The following is a 22680-nucleotide window of genomic DNA, read 5'->3' on the forward strand; positions in this document are numbered from 1 at the left end:
TCAGCAGAATGTATGTGGTTAAAAAGCAAGGACTCTTGGAGATAGACTGCCTGGTCTTGAGTCTTCGATCCACTATTTAACAGTGGATCTTAGGCAAATTGCTTCACTTTTCTCTGCCTCGGTTTCCCCATTTGTAAAATAGGGGCAATAATAGCACCTACCTTATAGTGTTATCAGGATTGAGTTCATTATTGTAAAACACTTTACCCATTCCTGGCACACAGAAAGCACTCTTTAGGTGTTTGTTAAACAAAATAAACCTTCTTGGAGCCCCAATATGTAAAAGTTCAAAAGAATTCTTCCATGTCTTTACCATTGTGAATAGTTAAAGCACATTCTTAAACAAACCAAAGAGTTTAAGCAAGAATCTCTAGCATGTCTAAATCACTTCCTAGTCTTGGGTTCTTTAAATAGAATATTGTGTGGAAGTGATCATCACAACACCCAGGAATAGCAGACACCCAACAGCTGCATTTCTCTTTCCAGAAAGTGTTAAGTGCAACCACCCCAACTCCCTAAAAACACGTCTGAACTGTTCATGCTCAACTTACTCCTTAAGAGGGATTCAAAAATTTGAGATAACCATATTTATTTTATTTACTTTATTATTTACACCAACAGAAAATACTGGGAGAAGTCTTGACTTTAAAGCAAGCCCATAGGCCTTGATTCTGGTTTGAGCTTGGCTATCTGCTCTGCAGACTTGAGCAAGCCGTTTCACCTTTCAGGTTTTATGTGATGAGTCTAGAGGGCTTAGCACTGATTTGAGCCAACTACTATATTGACCACTATATTACAAACATGCCCCAGGGAATTAGTCCAGTGTTTTTCCAGGAAATAGATGTGCTATAATTAGATTTCTCTGTTCCTCAGTTTCTACATAACTTCCCACTAGTGCCTCCTCCCGGAGGTGTATAAGTAACTAAAGGAAAGATACTTTAAGACTGTAGATATCCTATCCTTCAATAAACTTTTACCCAAGGGTAAAAAAAAACATGCCTGAATCTTAAAGAATAGATTGCCCTAGTGAATTAACAACTGTATGAGGGTAAAGAGCTCGAGAGTCTGAAGGTGTGAAAAATGATCCAAAATAAATTAATGGATCATCAACATGATCATCACCATCATCACTGCAATAAAATATTACACTTTCAATTTTGAAACACTTGGGTTAATAAAGTTATTGGAAAAACAAAATCTTTAAGTAAAGGTTTTATTGTATAAAACCTAAATATAGATATTATGTCTACATTTTCATTTTCCATTATGTCCCAATTATTATTATTCATGCAATTAGTCATAAAAAATTAGTATTTTTAGCTAATTGTAAATAAAGCACTAGAGCTGTTTATGAAACTCTAGTGGGAAAGTCAAAATGATAAACATTTATAAACGGTTGTAAACATTTTACAGCTGTGCATGTCTGTGTTATATCAATGAAGAGTTAAGTGTCTATGTATTAGAGTTTTAATATCTACATGATATGTGCTACTTCATTAAGATGTTTATATCTTAAGCTGCTGAAGAGAATTTGCATTTGAACACATGGGGCTCCTCATGGAGGCAAGAAATAAAGCCATTAAATGAAATGGAATTAGATAGGGATAGCATAGAATACTGATTGTTTCTGGGAATAACTTTAATAGTTTTGCAATAGAAAAGATTTCTCTCAAAAATATATTGCTCAAATAGTTAACCAACTAAAACAGTCTATTTTTTAAGATTCATTTATTCAGTTTAAAAGTTACTTTGCAACTACCATAGTAACAATTGACTCAGGAAGAATCATCAGAGATTGCTAAAACCATTGGGTAAAAGTTTGTTACACAACAGAATATGAATATATTTTCAAAGTATCTTCTGAAAAATTACTTAGAAATTACAAAGGGCAAAAAAGTACCATTACAATGGAGAAGCCTGATGGACATGACTTAACCAAGTGATCAATTACATCAATAATAACAGGATAAACCAACATCATCACCTCCTGATATTATGCATGAGAAAACTTAACATCACTTATATAGTATTTCTCCTCAAAATCCATGACCTAAATCTGATAACAAAGAAACAATCACATAAACCAAAACTTGAGGACAGTCTAAAAAATAACTGGCCTGTGGGTCTCAAAAATATTAATGTCATGAAAGACAAAGCAAAGGAATTGATTCAGATTACAGGAGTCCAAAGAGACATGACATATAAAGGCAATTCATGATCCTGGTTTGGGGGGAAAAATGCTATAAAAGCCATTGAATGAGACAGTAGATAAAATGTTAATATAGGCAGAATAGTATATAATAATACTGTATCAAGGTCATGGTGAAACCTGGTTTCTACAAAAAATATTAGCTGGGCATGATGGTGCATGCCTGTAGTCCCAGCTACTTGGGAGGCTGAGGTGAGAGAATTGCTTGAGCTCAGGAGGTTGAGGCTGCAGTAATCATGCCACTGCACTCCAGCCTGAGCAACAGAGTAAGACCCTGTCTCAAAAAAAAAAAAAAATACTGTATCAATGTTAAATTTAATAACTTTGATTATTGTATTATAGTCATGTAAGAGAATGGCCTTCTTATTTAAAAATACACACTGATGCATTGTGGAGCAAAGGGCCTTACTATCAGCAACTTACTCTCAAATGCTCAGCAAAACTATAATGATTCATAGAGAGAGGAATAAAGCATTGCAATACATTTACAACTTTTTACTGAGTGTTTATTGTTTGCCAGACAAAACTTCAGGCCCTAGAAATAACAGACTAAAAGAAACCATTCTTTTCCTCAGAGAACTAGTGGAGAGAGAGATGGATAAATTGTAACACTGTGGGATAAGCAAAATAATATAGAAAGCTATACAAAGTTCTGAGGAACATAGTGGGTGAGCACCTGTCTTCACCTGGGTGAAGAGTTTATAGAGCAGATGATTCCAGAGTGAAGACTTGAAGGATGAGTAGAAATTTGCAAGTGAGAATGTGAAGAAAGGGTGTTCCAGGAAGAAGAACAGCATGTACATGCAAGGACACTGGAGAGGTACTAGACACTCCAAACAGATTCAGGAGCTGCCCACAGATTCAGGAGCTCAGGTTTAGGAGTGCTAGGGATGTGGTTAGGCCTTCATTAGAGCTCATGGACCTGTGCTGCCCAAGCTCTTAAGGCTTGATAAGTCTCATGGAGATCTTTGGTTTTCTGAAATGAATGAACTTAAAAGGTGGGATAGAAGAGGGGACCTGAGCAGAATTCGTCAGTCTTCAAAAACAAACCTCCTTACCTTCATTTAATTAAATTAGCAATGCTTTATATACCAGTCTCCTTCAAGGTTTTTGTTCTTCCTCTGTGGAATGCTCAACTATAAAATACGAAGATTCCATCTCTAACGTCCTATGCCAGTGACTCTTAAACTTCAGCATTGCATCAGAGTTACCCAGAGGACCTGTTAAAACCCAGTTTGTTGGACTCTACCTCCAGAGTTTCTGATTTTGTAAGTGTAGTGTGAACCTTTAGAATCTGCCTGCTGAGCTGGTCCAAGGAACCATATTTCAAAAACCATTCTTTAGGCCGGGCATGGTGGCTCATGACTATAATCCTAGCACTTTGGGAGACCAAGGCAGGAGGAGTGCCCGAGCCCAGGAGCTGGAAATCAGCCTGGGAAAAACAAAGAGACCCTGTCTCTACAAAAATAAAAATAAAAATTAGCCTGGTGTGGTGGTGTGTGCCTGTTGTCCCAGCTTCTCAGGAGGCAAAGGTGGGAGAATTGACTGAGTCCAGAAGTCAAGGCTGCAACAAGCCATGATCATGCCACTGCACTCCAGCCTGGGTGACAGAGGGGGAAGGGAGAGAGAGAGAAAGAGAGAGAGAGAGAGAAAGAGAGAGAGAGAAAGAAAGAGAGAAAGAAAGGAAAGGAAAAGAAAAGGAAAAGAAAAGAAACTAGTCTTCCATGCATTTAGCATGCAGTGGTTCTTGCTCAAGCAAGTGTCTGCCCCACTTGCTTTCAATAGCCTCTCTAATTCCCTATGGAGAAAATTAAGTGTCTATTAACAAGTAAGTGAGAAAAGAGAAGAGATTATTGATTTTAAAATGTTTTTAAATTACTGAGGTAAGCAGAAGCTTCAAAATATTTCGATGAAATACTCAATGCAAATATGCAAAATTAATTTAACACATTTTTTCCATTTTCTTTCTATTTATTCTCTGAAATCCAGAGCTGTGCTCTCTCTTTTCTTTCTGTTCACTTTAACAGGGTTATTACAATAACTAGATTTTTGGCTTTCTAATGAGATAGTCTTACAGTGTGCCTCGTCTGGGCAGGAAGCTCCAGAAGGCAAACAATTGAGAAACGTGAACAGATTCTTCTGTACACTTCACGTTAAACTCTACATAACATGTTTGACAGTAAAAAAAAAAACAAAAAAAACCTAAAGTTTAGTCTTAATTTATTGCATAAACGTTAACATTTGCTTTCTGTGCTCATTCACAAATCTTACGATGGCTCAGATAAATCTATAACTTTGTTGTAAAATATTTGAGGGAGGCTAGGTCAAACATTTCAATGACAATTAATGTGTCAGTAGGCACAGAAAAAAATAACAAGATGCAGAATCTTGGAGCTTTCCTCCAGAGAAGGCTAAGATTACAATGCCAGAGTTCAGCGGAGCTCTGTGCAAAGCAATAAATGGCTGTTGATGGCTATGATACTCCCATCAGCTGTGGAAATCAGTAGATTGGCACACAATTAATTTGTGAGGTACTTAAAATTTTGGAACACTACACTAAGAAAATAAGAGAAAAGACTAAATAAATAAAACGAGAAATGAAAGTGGTGACATTACAAGAGATGCTTCAGCAATAAAAAAATTAAAAGGAACTATTATGAATAATTATATGACAACAAACTGGATAACCTAGAGAAAATGGATAAACGCCTAGAAAAATACAACTTACCAAGATTGAATCAAGCAGAAATGGAAAGCTTGAACAGATTTTAAAAAAAAAATCAAGAGATTAAAGAAGTAATTAAAAACCTTCCTAAAAAGAAAAGTCTGAGGCCAGATGGATTCATGGTTGGTCTATCAGGCATTGAAAGAATTATTACCAGTACTTCTTAAACTCTATCAAAAATAGAATTAGAGGGAATACTTCCAAACATATTTTTATGAGGCCACTATCACCTTGATATCTAACTCAAAGACACCACAATTAAAAAAAAACTACAGGCCAGTATCTCTGACAAACATTGATGCAAAAATCCTTAATAAAATACTATCAAACCAAATTCGACAACACGTCAAAGAGATTATATATCATAACCAATCGGAATTTATCTGTGGCTGATTTAACACACACAAATCAGTCAATATTACCCATCACATTAACAGAACAAGAGATAATTACCACATGATTATCTCAAATGGCATTAAAAAAAATTTGACAGAGTTCAGTATCCTTTCTTGATAAGAAAAACTCTTAACAGTTTAGGTATAGAAGGAAAGTTCCTCAATATAATAAAGATCATTTATGAAAAACCCACAGCTAACATTATAATCAACAGGGAACAACTGAAAGATTTTCCACTAAGATCTGGTACAAAGCAGGGATGCCTACTCTCACCATTTTTATTCAACACAGCCCTAAAAGTACTAGCAAGAGCGATTACTCAAGAAAAAGAAATAAAAGTCATCCAAACTGGAAAGGAAGAAGTAAAATTATTTCTACTTGCAGATGGCGTGTTCCTATCAGTAAAGAACCCCAAAAATTCCACACAAAAAAAATGTTAGAACTAATATAAAAACTCAGTAAAGTTGATACAAAATCGACATACAAAAATCAGTCGGCCAGGCGCAGTGGCTCACACCTGTAATACCAGCACTTAGGGAGGCCAAGGCAGGTAGATCACCTGAGGTCGGGAGTTCGAGACCAGCCTGACCAACATGGAGAAACCCGGTCTCTACTAAAAATACAAAATTAGCCAGGCATGGTGGTGCATGCCTGCAATCCCAGCTACCCAGGAGGCTGAGGCAGGAGAATCACTTGAACCCAGAAGGCAGAGGTTGTGGTGAGCCGAGATCGCTCCATTGCACTCCAGTCTGGGCAACAAGAGTGAAACTCCATCTCAAAAAAAAAAAAAAAAAGTAGCATTTCTATATATACAACTATGACCTAGCTGACAAAGAAAGCAAGAAAAAATCCCATTTATAATTGCACCTCAAAAATAAAATACTTAATAATAAATTTAACCAAGGAGGTAAAAGATTTGTACACTGAAAACAATAAAATCTTACTGAAAGAAATTGAGGAAGGCACAAACTAAAAAAAAGATATCTCATATTCATGGATTGGAAGACTAATATTGCTAAAATGCCCATACTACTCAGAGCAATATATATAGATTTAATGCAATCTCTATCAAAATTCCAATTCACAGAAATAGAAAAAATAATCCTGAAATTCACATGGAATCACACACATACCAAAAAAAAAAAAATACCCAAAGCAATACTAAGAAAGAAAAACAAAGTTGGAAGCATCACACTTCATGATTTAAAATATATTACAATGTCATAATAACCAAAACAGTATTGTGCTGGCATAAAAACAGAAATGAAGACCAATGGAACAGAATAGCGAGAACCCAGAAATAAATCCAAACATATATGGTAAACTAATTTTCAACAAGGGTGCCAAGAGGACACTATGGGTAAAAAAATAGTCTCTTTAATAAATGGTGCTAGGAAAACTGTATTTCTACATACAAAAGAGTGAAATTGAACATTTATCTTACATTATACACAAAAATCAACTCAAACTGGAAGAAAAACTTGAATGTAAGACCAGAAACCATAAAACTCTTAGGAGAGAAGATAGGAGGACAGCTCTTTAACATTGGCTTTGACAATAATTTTTTGGTTATCACACCAAAGCCTCAGGCTACAAAAGCAAAAATGAATAAAAGGGAACTACTTCAAACTCAAAAGCTTCTGCACAGCAAATGAAATGAATGCACAATAAAATGAAAAGGCAGTCTATGAACTGGAAAAAAGTGTTTGCAAAGAACCTATCTGATAAGGGACTAATATTCAAAATTTATAAAGAACTCTTACCACTCAATAGCAGAAAGGCAAATAATGTGGCTTTTAAGCAGGCAAAGGAACTGAACAGACATTTCTCCAAAGAAGACATAAAAATGGCCAATGGATATATGAAAAGGTGCTCAACATCACTAATCATCAGGGAAATGCAAATTAAAACCACTATAAGACATTACCTCACAGCCATTAGTATGGCTATTATTAAAAAGGCAAGAAATAACAAATGTTGGTGAAAGTATGAAGAAAAGAGAATCCTGGTACACTGTTGGTGGGAATGTAGACCGGGACAGCCTGCCTTAGTCTGTTTCCTGTTGCTTATAACAGAATACCTGAACCCAAGTAATTCATAAAGAAAAGAAATTGATTTCTTACAGTTACAGAGGCTGAGAAGTCCAAGGTTAAGGGACCACATCTGGTGAGGTCCTTCTTGCTGGTAGGAACTCTCTGCAGGTCCCAAGGCAGCACAGGCATCACATGGTGAGGGGGTTCAGTGTGCTAGTTCAGGTCTCTCTTCTGCTGCTTATAAAGCTACCAGCCCCACTCCCATGTTAACCCATTAATCCATTAATTCATGAATGGATTATAACATTAATGAGGACAGTGCTCTTATGACCCAATCACCTCTTAAAGGTCCTACATCTCAGTACAGCCACATTGGGGATTAAATTTCAACAGGAATTTTGGAAGGGATAAATATTCAAACATAGCACAGCCATTATGGAAAACGATATGGAGATTCCTGTGGAAATTAAGAATGACCATATGACCTAGCAATTCCTCTTCTGGGTATATTCTCAAATGAGATGAAATCACCATCTTGTAAAGATATGAACTCCCATGTTTCTTGCAGCACTATTCACAATTGCCAAGCTGTGAAAGCAACCTGAGTGTTCATTGATGGATGAATGGATAAAGAAAATATGAGATAGATAGATATATAATGAAATATTAGCCTTAAAAAGGAGATCCTGCCATGAAATACGTGAAATGCATGAAATAAGCCAGACACAGAAAGTAAAATCTTGGGGAGATGTAGGTCAAAGGACACAAAGTAGCAAACAAATAGGATGAGCAAGTCTAGAGATCTAACGTATAATATGGGAATTACAGTTAATAAAATTGTATTGTTTAGGGGAAAAAATAGTCCATTTGCCATGTTGCATTCTCATTATCTGCTTACTTATTTGTCTCCTTCAATTGACTGGGAACACACAGAAGGTGGAGCTTTGATCTTAAAAATCTTTGTAGTGCTGGATACGTGAAAGACAACTAATAAATCTTTTCCTCTTATGAAGACTATGTAAACAATTGAGCATGTAGTTTTCCAAAGAGTTAAAGAAAGATAAAAAGAATATAAAAATAAATAAAAATATGTGATTGGACAAATTGCTGAATGACTTAATCTGATGAAAAAAGGAATATTTACTCAGACTCTTTCCATTATGTGTGGCTTATAAACTTCATCACCACAACATTTCATGAGTTTGGCTATCTTTCTGAGGAGTCTTCATTCAGGAAAGCTGCCTACAATCCGCTGGGCAGATTGGGCCTCTCCAAAGGCCTTGGGCGGGTCAGGACACTCCTGTCACCTCCAACCCTTCCTGTCACCAGAAAACATAGAAAGTGCAGGTCATGCTAGTGAATAAAGACAAGGCCTGATGACCACCTGCAATTGTCTAATCTGGCATCCTATACACAATTCTTTATTTCCTGTATGTTCTTTAAGAAGAAGTTTGCTCCAGAAACTGGAGAGAAATTGTAGCATGGTTCAGTAAAAAATTGCACAGAACTTGAATTTGAATTTTCTAGTTCAAGTGTCAGCCTTGACACATTCCTGTGACGTGACTTCTTGCAAGTCTCCTGAACTCTCTATGCCTCAGCTCTGTCAGCCATAAAATAGAGGCAACAATGCCTTGCCATTGCCACATGGCAGTTATTGTGAGGATGGCAGGAGCTAATGGGGGAGGGTGGACTTTGTACAAAGCTATAAAATTGGAGGTGTTACCATCACTTTTGCCAAACAACGTACAGAACAAAATCTCAAAAACTTAGTCCTTTCTCACTGATAGAACCAAATCTTAACATTTTTATTCTAAGACAAATACTTTGCTTGAATCAAAGAGCTGACTACATTTTTGCTTCATTATGTCTAGGAAATAACCACGCAATGGCCAAAGTGACATTTTGATTGTAACAGACTTTACAACAACGAGAGACAGCCTCCCTAAATTGTTGAATCCAGGTACCAGATGCGATACCCAGCTGTGTCAGTGTGGTCACTTGGGTGAAATAAGCTCTTTAAAACCAGCTGTCAATAATTCCATTAAAAAGTGGGCAAAGGACCTGAATAGACGTTTCTCAAAAGAAGACATTCAAATGGCCAACGGGTATAGGAAAAAATGCTCAGCATCACTAATCATCAGAGAAATGCAAATCAAAACCACAAGAAGATATCATCCTAGCCTCGTTAGAATGGCTATTTCTAAAAAGACAAAAAATAACAGATGCTGGTGAGTATTTAAAGAAAAGGAAACTCTTATACACTGTTGGTGGGAACATAAACTAATACAGCCATTACGGAAAACAGCATGGAGATTTCTAAAAAATCTAAAAGAACTACCATACAATCCAGAAATCCCACTACTGGGTATTTATCCAAAGAAAAGGAAATCAGCATATCAAAAAGATATCTGCACCCCCATGCTTACTGCAGCACTATTCACAATAGGAAATATGTGGAATCAACCAAGTGTCCATCAACAGATGAATGGATAAGGAAAATATAGCATATGAAATCCTGTCATTTGCAGCAACATGGATGGAACTGAAGGTCATTATGTTAAGTGAAATCAGCCAGGCACAGAAATACAAATACTACATGTTCTCACTCATCTGTAACAAAAAAAGTTGATCTCATGGAGGTAAAGAATAGAATGATACTGAAGAGAGGCTGGAAGGGTGTGGGGGAAGGGGAATAAAGAGAGATTGGTTTGTATGGCTACAAACACACAGTTAGATAGAAGGAATAAGTTCTAATGTTTAATGACAGAGTAAGGTGTCTATAGTTAACAATGATGTAGTGTATATTTCAAAATAGCTAACAGAGGGAATTAACATGTTCCCAACACATAGAAATGGTAAATGCTCAAGGTGATGGATATCTTAAATACCCTGACTGGATCATTACACCTTCATGCATGTAACAAAATGTCACCTGTTCCCCCATAAGTATGTGAAAATATTGTGTATTGATTTTTGTTTGTTGGTTTGTTTTTGAGACAGAGTCTTGCTCTGTCATCCAGGCTGGAGTACAGGCATGATCTCGGCTCACTGCAACCTCCGCTTTCCGGGCTCAAGACATTCTCGTACCTCAGCCTCCTGAGTATCTGGGACCACAGGTGTATGTCACCACGCCCAGCTAATTTTTGTATTTTCAGTAGAGATGTGTTTTCTCCATTTTGCCCAGGCTTGTCTTGAACTCCTGAACTCAAGTGATCTATCCACCTCAGTCTCCCAAAGTGCTGGGATTACAGATATGAACCACTACGCCTGAAAAAAATAATAATAAGGTATGTTATTTAAAATTAATCTATCTCTAAGATCTCAGTTTAAAATAACTAAGTGACATTGAACTATTCTTTCTACAGTTTTTAAAAAATCTTACATGGTATAGGATAATTTTTTTTTTTTTTTTTGAGATGGAGTCTCGCTCTGTCGCCCAGGCTGGCATGCAGTGGTGCGATCTCAGCTCACGGCAAGCTCTGCCTCCTGGGCTCACGCCATTCTCCTGCCTCAGCCTCCTGAGTAGCTGGGACTACAGGCGCCCACCACCACACCCGGCTAATTTTTTGTATTTTGTTTAGTACAGATGGGGTTTCACTGTGGTAGTCAGGATGGTCTCGATCTCCTGACCTCGTGATCCGCCCAACTCGGCCTCCCAAAGTGCTGGGATTACAGACATGAGCCACTGCGCCCGGCCTGTACATGATAATTTTTTAAAAGCCAAATTGAAAAATTCACTAAATACAACAGCACAAACCTGTTTGTGTCTATAAAGATATTTCTTTATAGATTGCAAGGTTCCTTGACTAGACTACAAAACTTTGTGAGGGTCACATAAGTACCAGACAGAGTGTTTTGCCAAGTTCGTTCAGACCCTGAAGATTTGGAAAATGTCACTTATTCCTTCCCTCTACCTAGAAGGCTGCACGTCACTCCTCAGCCCCAATGCACTTGCACATGTAAATACACAGACGTGCAGGCCCCTCAAAACCCAGCTCAGATGTCACCTGCCTAACTCAAGCCTGATGGCAAATCACTACTGTTGTGTTCTTCCTCTGAACGTTCTATACTTATTTCAGTGAATGACTTAAATTTATTAAGGCTGGATCTTTATTATTTATATATACTCAGCACCCAGAACAATTCCTTCCTTCCTTCCTTCTTTTTCTCCCTCCCTCCTTTCACTTCTCCCAGTTCATGGCAATTGCATCCTTCTATTTACATAGACAAAAAGCTATGAAGTTATTGGAAAACAAACAAATATGGAGTCACTAATGGCTCCTCTTTCATACACACACACACCCTCTACATTCAACCCGTCAGGAAATCCTGTTGGCTCTACCTTCAAAGCTGTATATCCAAGAACTGACCATCTCTCACCATTTCTGCTACAAACAGCCCAGTGCAAGCCACCATTATCCCTCTTGCATGATGACTGCAACAACCACCATGAGTCTCCTTGCTTCTAACGTTTCTCCTTTAAGTCTCTTCTCAACATACAGCCAGAGAAACTCCTTTTAATCCTAAGTCATTCTGATCAAAGCCCTCTAACGGTCCCCTGTTTTACTCAGAGGAAAAGGACAAAATAGACTGCATGGTCCTATGTGATCTGGTCCCTCATTTTCTCTGACTCATCTCTCACCTTCATTTATACTCTGATCATTTCAGCCTACTTGCTATTCTTTAAATAAGCCAGATACACTCTCTATTCAGGGTCTTTGCACTTGCTATCTCCTCTGCCTGGAAAGCTCTTCTCCATATCTCCATGACTAATTCCCTCACCTCCTTTAAGTCTTTGCTCAAATGTGGGCTGCTCAATAAGGTCCATCCTGACCACTCTATCTAAAATGGCTGCTCACCTTTGTGCTCCCAGCACACCCAATCCTCCTTAGCTTGCTCTGCTTTTCCTTTCACCCTGCCCTCAATCACCTTCTAACATGCTATATAATATTTGTCATGGTTATTAATTATCTACTGACATGTTCCCACTTCCAGCTACAACATAAGCACCAAGAAGTATCCTTTTGTTTTCCAAGATATGACTCCAGTGCCTGGCACATAGTAGGTGCTCAACAAATATTTGTTGCATAAATTCATTTGTTTGAAAAACAGACTTCCTATACTTAAGAAAGAATGTTCTATAAAAAGATTGGAGGGACTCTTGGAAAGATCCCTAGAGCACTCCCATTATTTTGGTAAATGGAGGACTCAAAGCCTATTGGGTTCTCTTTTATACTTTAATTATTATTATATTTTTAATTAGTTTGTATTAAAAATTTAACCAGAACAGCATAAAACTAAACACTTGGCAGATTTATGGAACTAGTAAAACCAAGCCATAGGCATACTATTTGAAGGGGTCTTTGTTTAAGAGCTCAGAGAAATCTAAAAGGAGCAACCAGGTTGTGATTGCAACCAATGCCCAAGGAGGTAGGGGAGATATGGTCAGAAAGATGAATCTAAAACTCACAGTCAGTGGGGTGCAGTGGCTCAGGACTGTAATCCCGGCACTTTGGGAGGCCAAAGTGGGCAGATCACTTCAGGCCAGGAGTTTGAGACCAGCCTGGCCAACATGGCGGAATCCTGTCTCTAATAAAAATATAAAAATTAGCCAGGTGTGATGGAGCATGTCTGTATTCCCAGATACTCGGGAGGCTGAGGCACAAGAAGCTCTTGAGTCCAGGAGGTGAAGGTTGCAGTGAGCCAAGATCATGCCACTACACTCCAGCCTGGGCGACAGAGGGAGACTCTGTCCCAAATAAATAAATAAATAAATAAAACAAAAATAAAACTCACAACCACAAAACTTCATTTAGATAGTGAGTGGCTCAAATATAAGACACAAGATTAGGTTGGAATGTTTGGGCAAGACAATTTCCTGCATGATCTTTTTTAAAGGAGTCATCTTGTTTTTAGCCTCACAATATTTAAGGCCAAAATATCAGGTAAATATTAGTCATCATTTCACTTTCTTGTAACTCTCTAAATCTGCCATATTTGCTGTTTCTGCAAAATGTAGACAGGGCTCTACTGCTCTAACCCAGTGGCAAAATAAATCCCCCCACAGACCTTTCAAAGCTCATTCCTGTGAGTCGGAAACTACCAGACAGAATTCTGTCTTCAAACGCCACTGGGCTACATTCAGGGGCTGAAATTTAAAAGGGCCCTTCTATATTTTTTTATGCCTTGAACCTATTTCTTAGCATCTGAAGATCAATACAAAAAATATCAAAACAGTGATAGATTTTTCTCCTGTGGAATAATTATCAGCCAATATGTTATCTTTTATCCCCTAGAAGTCATCCCTAATAGTCATCACCATTCCTATGTTTGTTTATTGAATTCAGTGAAGAAGTATCAACCCCAGGCATCTATAAATTGCACATTAAATCTAATTTTAATCAATTTCACATTAACTTTTATTGAAGTGCTTAATAAAAATAATAATTTTCTTGAACCCTAGTAAATTACATGCATGCTGAAGTGTTCAGGGAGAAGTGTATTGGCATCTACAATTAATCTTAAAATGTGTCGAAAAATAAGATAGATTAATGGATGAGTAGAAGAATAGATATGTGACAAAAGAAGCATATTAAAATGTTAGTGATGAAATCTGGATCCTGAGTACATACATATTCTTTGTGAATTCTTTTAATTTTTCTATAGGTTTGACTTATTATTAAAAGTATATATATATATATATATAAAAATATATATATATATATATATATAAATATATATATATGGTAGGCCAGGTGTGGTGGCTCATGCCTGTAATCCTAGCACTTTGAGAGGCCGAGGTGAGTGGATCACGTGAGGTCAGGAGTTCAAGACCAGCCTGGGCAACATGGTAAAACCCCATCTCTACTAAAAACACAAAAAAAACTACCCGGGATTAGCTGAGCATGTTGGCACCTGTAGTCCCAGCTACTCCGGAGGCTGAGGCAGGAGGATTGCTTGAACCTGGGGGACAGAGATTGCAATGAACAGAGATTGCACCACTGCACTCCAGCCTAGGCAACAGAGCGAGACTCTGTGTCAAAAAAAAAAAAAAGAAAGAAAGAAAGAAAAGAATATTTGACAATCAAATGTAAACAGAATGGTAGTCAAATTATATGAATCTTGGTAAACTAAAAAGAGGAAATCCACTTCTAACTTAGAATTGCCCCTATAGCCTCTGTGACTACTCTGAGGGAGAGTCATTTTTTATCTGAGTTTTATATCTCTACTATGCCTGTTTAGTCATTAAATCTTTAATGTTTTCTTCTTCCTTTGGTCTTACTGTTGTAAACTAATCTCCAATTTTAAAGTCTCCCAAAGCTTTGTATCAATGAAATAACTCATAAAACATGCATGAGTCCCCATAACATGAGCTCCCCTTTCCACACAGATGGTAAATCCTGGATACATTTGCAAATATTTCATATCTTCCTGATCAGTAAGTGTTCAAAGAGTTGCAAACACCCTTATCGTAGTTTTCATTTTAGGTGTTACTCTTTCTCTTCTATCTAACAACTATTCTTTTTTTGCGGGGCGGGGGGCGCGGCAGTGGTTTCTCTATGTCTTTATCCGTATCTCAATTTCTCTCCATCTCTTTGCTGTTAATGATGTGTCTTTCCGACTCTCTTTCTCATCTGTCTGTTTATACTTCTGGATGGCTTTGTCTCTTTCAGCATGTGAATGAAAGATAAGAAATGCATTTGCAAAAATAAATAGAAATAAACTAAAAAACACTCACCCATAAAACTATTCCTGGGAAAAGGAAATTCCTCTTACCTGTCAAAATCTGTCAGCCTGGTTCTTTCAATTTCTCTTTCTTGTCTTCATTCCTTGAGAAGCTATTTGAGCCTCAGGAATTCCCTAGAGCACAGGAAGTCTGAAGGGCACAATGACACTTCAGCTTTTCCAGTGTTTAATACTCTCCCAGGACCATGAAGGAGAGCAAGGGGAGGAGCAAGGGCTGTGTTTATGGCAACTGACACATTGCTTGCACTCATACATGCTTTATTGCCATTAAATAAAAATGGCCATTCACTCTGTAAACACTGGTCTTGAAAATGAATGCAAAAACATAAGAGACAGCGTTCTCCAAAAAAGTAATAATAAAGTAATATAAATGAAACTACCCTTTTTCAATTTTAATTAAAATTCCCAAGAATAAAAATTCATCGTACTTATTCCTATTTCAATGTTTTAGTCTTCATCTAAAGTCTCTAGACTACAAGTTTCTTGAAAACAGGAACTGGGTGTCATTCATCTTTGTGTCATTCATATCCCCTAGATATCCCATAGTAAACAGTCTTGCACATATTGAGTCTCAGCACACCATATATAATGCATGAATGGATTGATGGATGAATGGATTGATGGATGAATGGATTGATGGATGGATGAACGAATGAAGAAATAACACAATGAATTAAACAATGACAAATGCTCCCTGCATTGGTAAGCTTTACCTAGGCAGGGAAGCTCAAATGTCTGCATAAACCTTGGGTACTCTAACCTAGCTCACGTCAATCAGATTAGAAATGAGGGTATGTATTTATATGCATAAGTTAAGGCAAGAGTTAAGCTGCTATAACAAGAAACCTAACAATAATATGGCTTAAAGGACAAAGAAGACTGTTTCTTTCTCACATGGTTTAGTCCAAAGTAAGTATTCCAGGTCAGCAGAAGGCTTTTCTCTCCATATTCATTCAGAGATCCAGGCTAATGCAGACATGCCATATTCAACACATGGCATCCGAGGTTACTGCAAGTATCACCAGTGGGAAGGGTGAAAGAGCTAAGCCCAGAGACTTCCTCCTAAGCAAGGAAGGCAGAAGTGGCTCACATCACTCCCACTACCATTCCATTAGTCAGAGCTTGGTCACACAGCCACGCCCAGCTGCAAGGAGGCCTTGAGATTTGGTTTCTAGCTAGGCAACCCATGCTGTTCAACTCTGTTACCACAGAAAAAGGGGAGAGAGGATGGATTAGGAGTGAGGGGCTCAGCTACCATCACCATCACATTTTGTATACATGTTTATCACCACTATCTCAAAATCTGAGGACCGATACTTGGAATGCAGTGGTGTTTAGTTTCTGGCATAAGTATTCGAGGAAATGGGGTCAAATGAAGTTTCCTGAAATAAACTGTCGCTGAAAGATAGTCTGTCATTAACAGAGTTTAAATTTATGCTTCTCTGGGTTTTTCCAGGATTGTTAAATTTATACAGAAAACCTAGAGAGCCTCCTACTCAGAGGATAACTTCCCAAATGATAGACTAGTTCATTCTTCATCAATGTACCCTTAATTTACCCATAATGTAAAGATAACAGGGGCAAAATTTTGTTTTGCTTGGAAATAGAGTCACTTAGCATATAGCCAAGAAGCAGTGTGTTCTCCAAATGTTCCGATTTCCTCAAAGAAATACACATAAAATTTTTCAGCAAAAACAGTTAAGCTCAGATATTTAATGACATGTACTCATTCTTCTGCCCCTTTCTTCTCAGGAAGCAGTGTTCACTTCTCTGGCTCACTCACGCAATAACATTCTCTTCCTCAAGTCTCCCTTTTATTCTTCCAGGGCCATCTGGAGTATCTTGGATATCAAGATGACCTTGGGCTCAAGGTCCTGAACTCTAAGACTGAACCTGGTTAATTAGTAAGGTCCTTATTTCTTCTATTACTTCAGGGATTTCACCACTTTTGTCTGCTCTGTCTCCTCTCTTTGACCCTCAAGACATCTTCCTACTCTTCCTGGTTTGCTATTCTCTCACAGAGGAGAAGCTAGCTGGTCTAGTTTAGGTTTCCCCCAAAGCCAATCCTGAGACAAGAACTTGGGTGTAGGTGATTTATTTGGAAAGTGATCCAAGGAAGCAAGGGAGGAATAGGTAAAGTAAGACCTGAAGAAAGAAAAGCCAAAAAAAGTGTGCTTTCGTGAGTGTGTTACCTCTGTAAACAGCTAGGATTCAATCCCACTGGGGACCTCTGAGAAACTCTGTAGAATGACCCTCAGAACCATCCCCATGAGAGACAGTTGATATCCCTCAGTGGTTGAGGGTTGCCTTTGGGGCTAGGGAAGGGGGTAAACCCCAGCACATCCCAGCTGCCCAGGAAGGAGGCTAAGTAGTTTCCCTTCTCAGTGAGAAAACCCCTCAGGCTGAGACGCTGAAGCCTGGACACTTGCCATGGGAGGCAAAGCGCATGCTCAGGAGCTGCCCTCAGGAGGTGAGCTCAGAGACACACCTTAGGGACCTGGACGAACAGAACTGGCTGCATTTGCCAACTTCCTCAAAACGATATCTCCGCACCCCAAGACCTCACTCACCCCCTGACTATTTTCACCAGGAGTGGGACCAAATCCCTCAGACTGGAGTCCACAACTCCATCCTCTTTGTTCTTGCAAAAATTTAAATCAAAATCCACTATTACCCTCATCAGGGTTTACTGAGTTTTTTTCCCCCCTCGAGGTTTCCCTCACTAGATTATGAGCTGCTCAAAGATAGAAATGATATCTTCTTTATAATCATGGGCACATAGTAGGATCTCAACAAGTATTCACAGGGTGAATCCGTGAGCAAATAATCACCTCAATCATATGTTTAAACTTAAAAATGACCTTCTTGCCCGGGCATAGTGGCTCATGCCTATAATCCCAGCACTTTGGGAGGCCAAGGCAGGTGGATTACTTGAGGCCAGGAGTTCAAGGCCAGCTTGATCAACATGGTGAATCTCCGTCTCTACTAAAAATACAAAAATTAGCCAGGTGTGGTGGCACGCATCTGTAATCCCAGCTTCTCAGGAGGCTGAGAAAGGAGAATCACTTGAACCCGGCAGGTGGAGGTTGTAGTGAGCTGTGTAGTGCCACTGCACTAGAGTCTGGGCTACAGAGCAGGACTCCACCTCAAAAAAAAAAAAAAAAAAAAAAAAAAAACAAAAAAAACAAAAAAAAAAAAAACCTTCTCCAGCTTCCGCTTGTAACTGACATTGACATCACATTTCCACCTTAAATTACTTCTTGATGTTAGACTACAAAAGCTCACTGTTATTTCAAGAGAGACCCTGATCAAGAGCATATCTGACAGTTGTAGAGGGAAAAGAATTTCCTTTGTGAAGCTGTGAAAAAAAAAACTGCTTTTGTTAATTAACAAAAAGACATGAGAAAACTTGTTTTCTAAAATCATAGACCGTCGGAAACTTTACTGTTTGAAATTACATTTAATGAGAATGAAACACCGCATTCTTGCCTGGAGGAGCTAAATCATTTTAACACAGAAAAACAGCCTGAATTTCCAGATGCAGAGCTACAGATAAAGGTTTTGCACACAACACTCCACATTTATCTTAACTTTGTAGTTTCTGATGAAACAGGACAGTTTCATCTCAGCCCAGGCTAGATGTCAAGCCTTTCATACGCTGCCCTGCTTTGCTTTGAGCTGGCACACACTGCTTTGCTTAAATTTTACCTAAACCCCACCCCTCCCACAAATACAATAACAAGACTGTGTCTTCCTTTGTCAAGTGAGATGCCTGCTGGTTTCTCTGACGTGTGGTCTCCCTTGGTCGCAAGTTAACCTAACATTGTTGAATGGCAAATATGCCCTTGGTGGTCTTCATCAGATGGACTTTATCACATCTAGTCAATTTGTTCATAACACAGATTAATCTATTGAGGTTGCTAGTCATTGCCATGAAAAGCACTTAGAGATAGACCCTGAGAAAGCTGGGCAGGTAAACTTCAAGCAGGAGCTAAGCCAGAATTTTTTAAGACCTAGAGGCTTTAAGGGTATGGTAGACTTTTGAAAAGGGCAAATGTACATGGTGGACCTGAACCTAGAGTATAGGAAAGACAACAACAGTGAAACAGTCATTTACTCTTTGCATGCCTTAAATGGTAACTACTCAACTTATGGGAAAATTCCATCCTCAGTTCCAGTGGGGAGTTGCTGACCACAGATCTCAGTCCACATACCACAGTTGGCCCAGGAATCGGGAATCACAGTTGACCCAATACTGGCCAATCAGAGTTCTTCCTTAGGTTTTCTTCCTAACATCTCTAGTTATGAAGCTTTACAGATGTGTGCTGAAGTTTCCTGTTTAGCTTTGTGGGGCAGCCAGCCTGACCCCAAAACACTGAGGAAGGCAGAGATGAAATCCTGAGAACATTCAAGTAACTATATCCTGCCCTTTCCACATGTTGGTAGTCTTTTTTTATTTCGTTTTGTGTTGTTTTGTTTTTGGTTTTGTTGGAGTGTTGTAATTGTTGTTTTTGAGAATCAATACATTACCTTAATTGCTTAAACTAGCTCAATTTGAGTTTTGGTCACTTGTAATCCAGGATCATCACTATGACTTTTGCATAGACACAATTTAAAACTTTCTCCAGGGTTCCATATTGAATGGAACTCTTACTTGAGTTTTATTCCATCTCTGCAGATGCAAGCTTGCACTTCTTTTTGTCAGACAATGAGCACCATATATTTCAGCTGCATTTTCTATTTTCTTTTGCTACCAGGAATCCTAGAGCCAACTGCAATACCCAGTTGCATCAAATGTTTGTACATTCACAGAACTTATTCCTGGGAGGGATCTTACAAATTATCTAGTCAAACCCCTTATATTTAAGAGAAAACTGATGTCCAAAATGGTGATATGAGTTGCCCAAGGAAAACATAAGCAATTAACAGTCATTTTCTTGGGTAACTGACCAAGAAAATCACTACTCACTTTGCTCCTTTTACATTCTCTCAGCTCTTTTATCTGAAAACTGCCTCAAATAAAAGTGTTTCCATTTTCATCTTCAATGATGGGAGGGCAGAGGGTAGAGAATGAAGGAGTGACCTCAGGAAAGAGGGGCAGAGATAATGAGATTTAACCAAGAAGCTAACACTATTCAGACCCTACCAAAGCCTGGAAGTTTATACAAGAAATAAAGTTCACAGTGACTTCCAAAAGGGAAGAGATTGTTGAGGACTCAGGGAGTTTTAAGGCCAGAAAGAGAAGACTTGGTGCTAAACTCGAGAATTCCTTAGACTTGGTTACAGTTCTAGTGCTCTAAAACTTAAAGATCTATGTTTTATTTGTGCCTAATAGAATGAATCCAGCAATGCTAGTCACAAATTTGTAACATCATGTATTCAATAAGAACTGTGTAAAAACCAGGCTGTGGCAGAATTTAAGATGTAAACCACCTCTCACAAATACTCCATGGGTGAGAAATGGCAAAAGGAGAAATGACGCAACAAACGTAGTCTGTGATTCATTCAGAGTACCTCTTTGAGAGATAAGATTCCAGCAACTCCATGAGCCAATATGAGGCCCCGCCCAGGACAGCATGTGCTTATTAATGAATAAATTTCTGTTGGTAGCATAAGCCCAGGCACCCTCTCAAATTCCTCTTGATCCGGAAGCTGAAAGAGATACATAGGACCATACAGTCTTATTCCCCAACCTCATCCCCTGAAATCACAGAGACATAAAGTCCTTCCTCATTTTAGATCGGGGGGAAGGCATCAAGGACGTTTAAACCATTCTTCTCCATCCCTACACTCCAAAACCGGATCCCTGGAAAAATGAAGAGCCCCAGTTATCACCAACAAATACCGGCTAAGTATTCACAGCATAAGCGGCACTTCACTGGCCTCTTGGAATTCAAGACCCAAAAGCTATGTTCACTGGAGAGACAAGATTTCCACACCCATGACAAACAGCAGAACAAGAAAGAATTGAGAAACAAAACATAAATGACAACAACAAAAGATAGCTAACTTTATACCATCAAAGCCTGGGCTTTTAAATGGTCGTTCATATGATATCATTATTTTCAAAACCGTACCCAGAACGTTCAGTAATTCTGTTACACAACTTCATCAGAAAACAGGTCCAAACCCAGTGTGGGAAAAGATAATTTGCTGTGTGTCTTCAAACCCATTGTGGGGAAAAGATAATTTGCTGTGTGTCTTTATCTGCTAAATTTATGTAGTTAATGTTTACTTAGATAGAACTTGTGCAAGGATGAATACTCCTCTCTCCAAAAAATGCTCAATTTTTAAACAATGATTAGCTAATTACAACAAAATCAAGAGGTCATTGTCAGGAGATCAATGATCTCAAGGTCAGCCATAAAGTCAACCTCCAATGACAAACACAGTTTACAATTTAAAATAACACTTATCTCTATAATAAATACTCTAACCAATGTAATTCCTTGTAACATACTATCTCAAGGTTATTAGTCAATGATCTTTCAGAGGTTTATATTAAGTAAACTCTTGACTACCACAAGAAGTTGCCTTTTAATAAAACTGACTTAACCCAAAAATCAACTTTATTCGACAAGATCCAGGTTAAAAATAATTTTAACCCCATTTTTTTCCCACTAGTGTGTAAATACTTTCCAATCTTCCTCATCTATGTAAAGCAGTGTATTGCCTTCTCAAAAGCACTGGCATTAACAAAGTGTCACCTTTTCAAATTTACTGCTATGGAAATCAACTTTCATTTTAATCAAGGTTAATTCAAAGGATTTGCGACTCATTATTTAATTCCTACACCAGAGTAATAGAGCATCAGTGAAATTTTGCCATTTCATCGATATGATGTGGTGGGTAAATTCTTTAAAACACTTCTCCAGAAACAATTTGGTATGTGGGCTTTAGCTTTCCTCTGTGTCCTAGGAGAAGTGAATTGCCTTAATCTGAAAAGTCAAGCAGCATTTAATCAAAAGGCCACACAGTCGATATGGCTACAACCAGTGCTACAGCTATCTTTATCTCCAACGTTTTTTTAATTAGCCTAATGGCCATTGGAAATTGATTTTCTTCAGCGAAATCTATGATGTTCTAGATATGTGGATTTGCTAGATATATTAGAGACACTCTCTATCATTGCACAAACAGGGTATAAGTACTTTGCCAGCCCAGTGTACTTTATAAATATTGCATAAGACTTGATTCTCCAAGGTTCTGTGTCCAACCCCTGATTTGGAAGGATTCTTGTTCCCTTCGCTCTACCAAGATGGTGATCCAAATCTTATCCCTAGAACATTGTCTCATTGCCTTCTATCAAGCCTTTATTTCATGCAGGCAGGGTACTATCAGATCTCCTATAAGACAAAGAACTAACGCTTTCTTGATCTTGCTGAACAGGTGATCTGTAAACTAATTCTAATTCTAATCCTACTCTGCCTGTTTGTGACTGCTTCAATGTAAGTATCTGGTTAAATTCAGTCTGAGACTTGCTTTATTGTAACATGATAGCAAAATTGTAAGCTAACAGAGCTGTAGCTCCCTCTTCTAACTATTGGACACTACAGATACTAACCAAAACC

The sequence above is a fragment of the Symphalangus syndactylus genome, chromosome 10, assembly GCF_028878055.3.
Source record: "Symphalangus syndactylus isolate Jambi chromosome 10, NHGRI_mSymSyn1-v2.1_pri, whole genome shotgun sequence".
Classification (NCBI taxonomy): Eukaryota; Metazoa; Chordata; class Mammalia; order Primates; family Hylobatidae; genus Symphalangus; species Symphalangus syndactylus.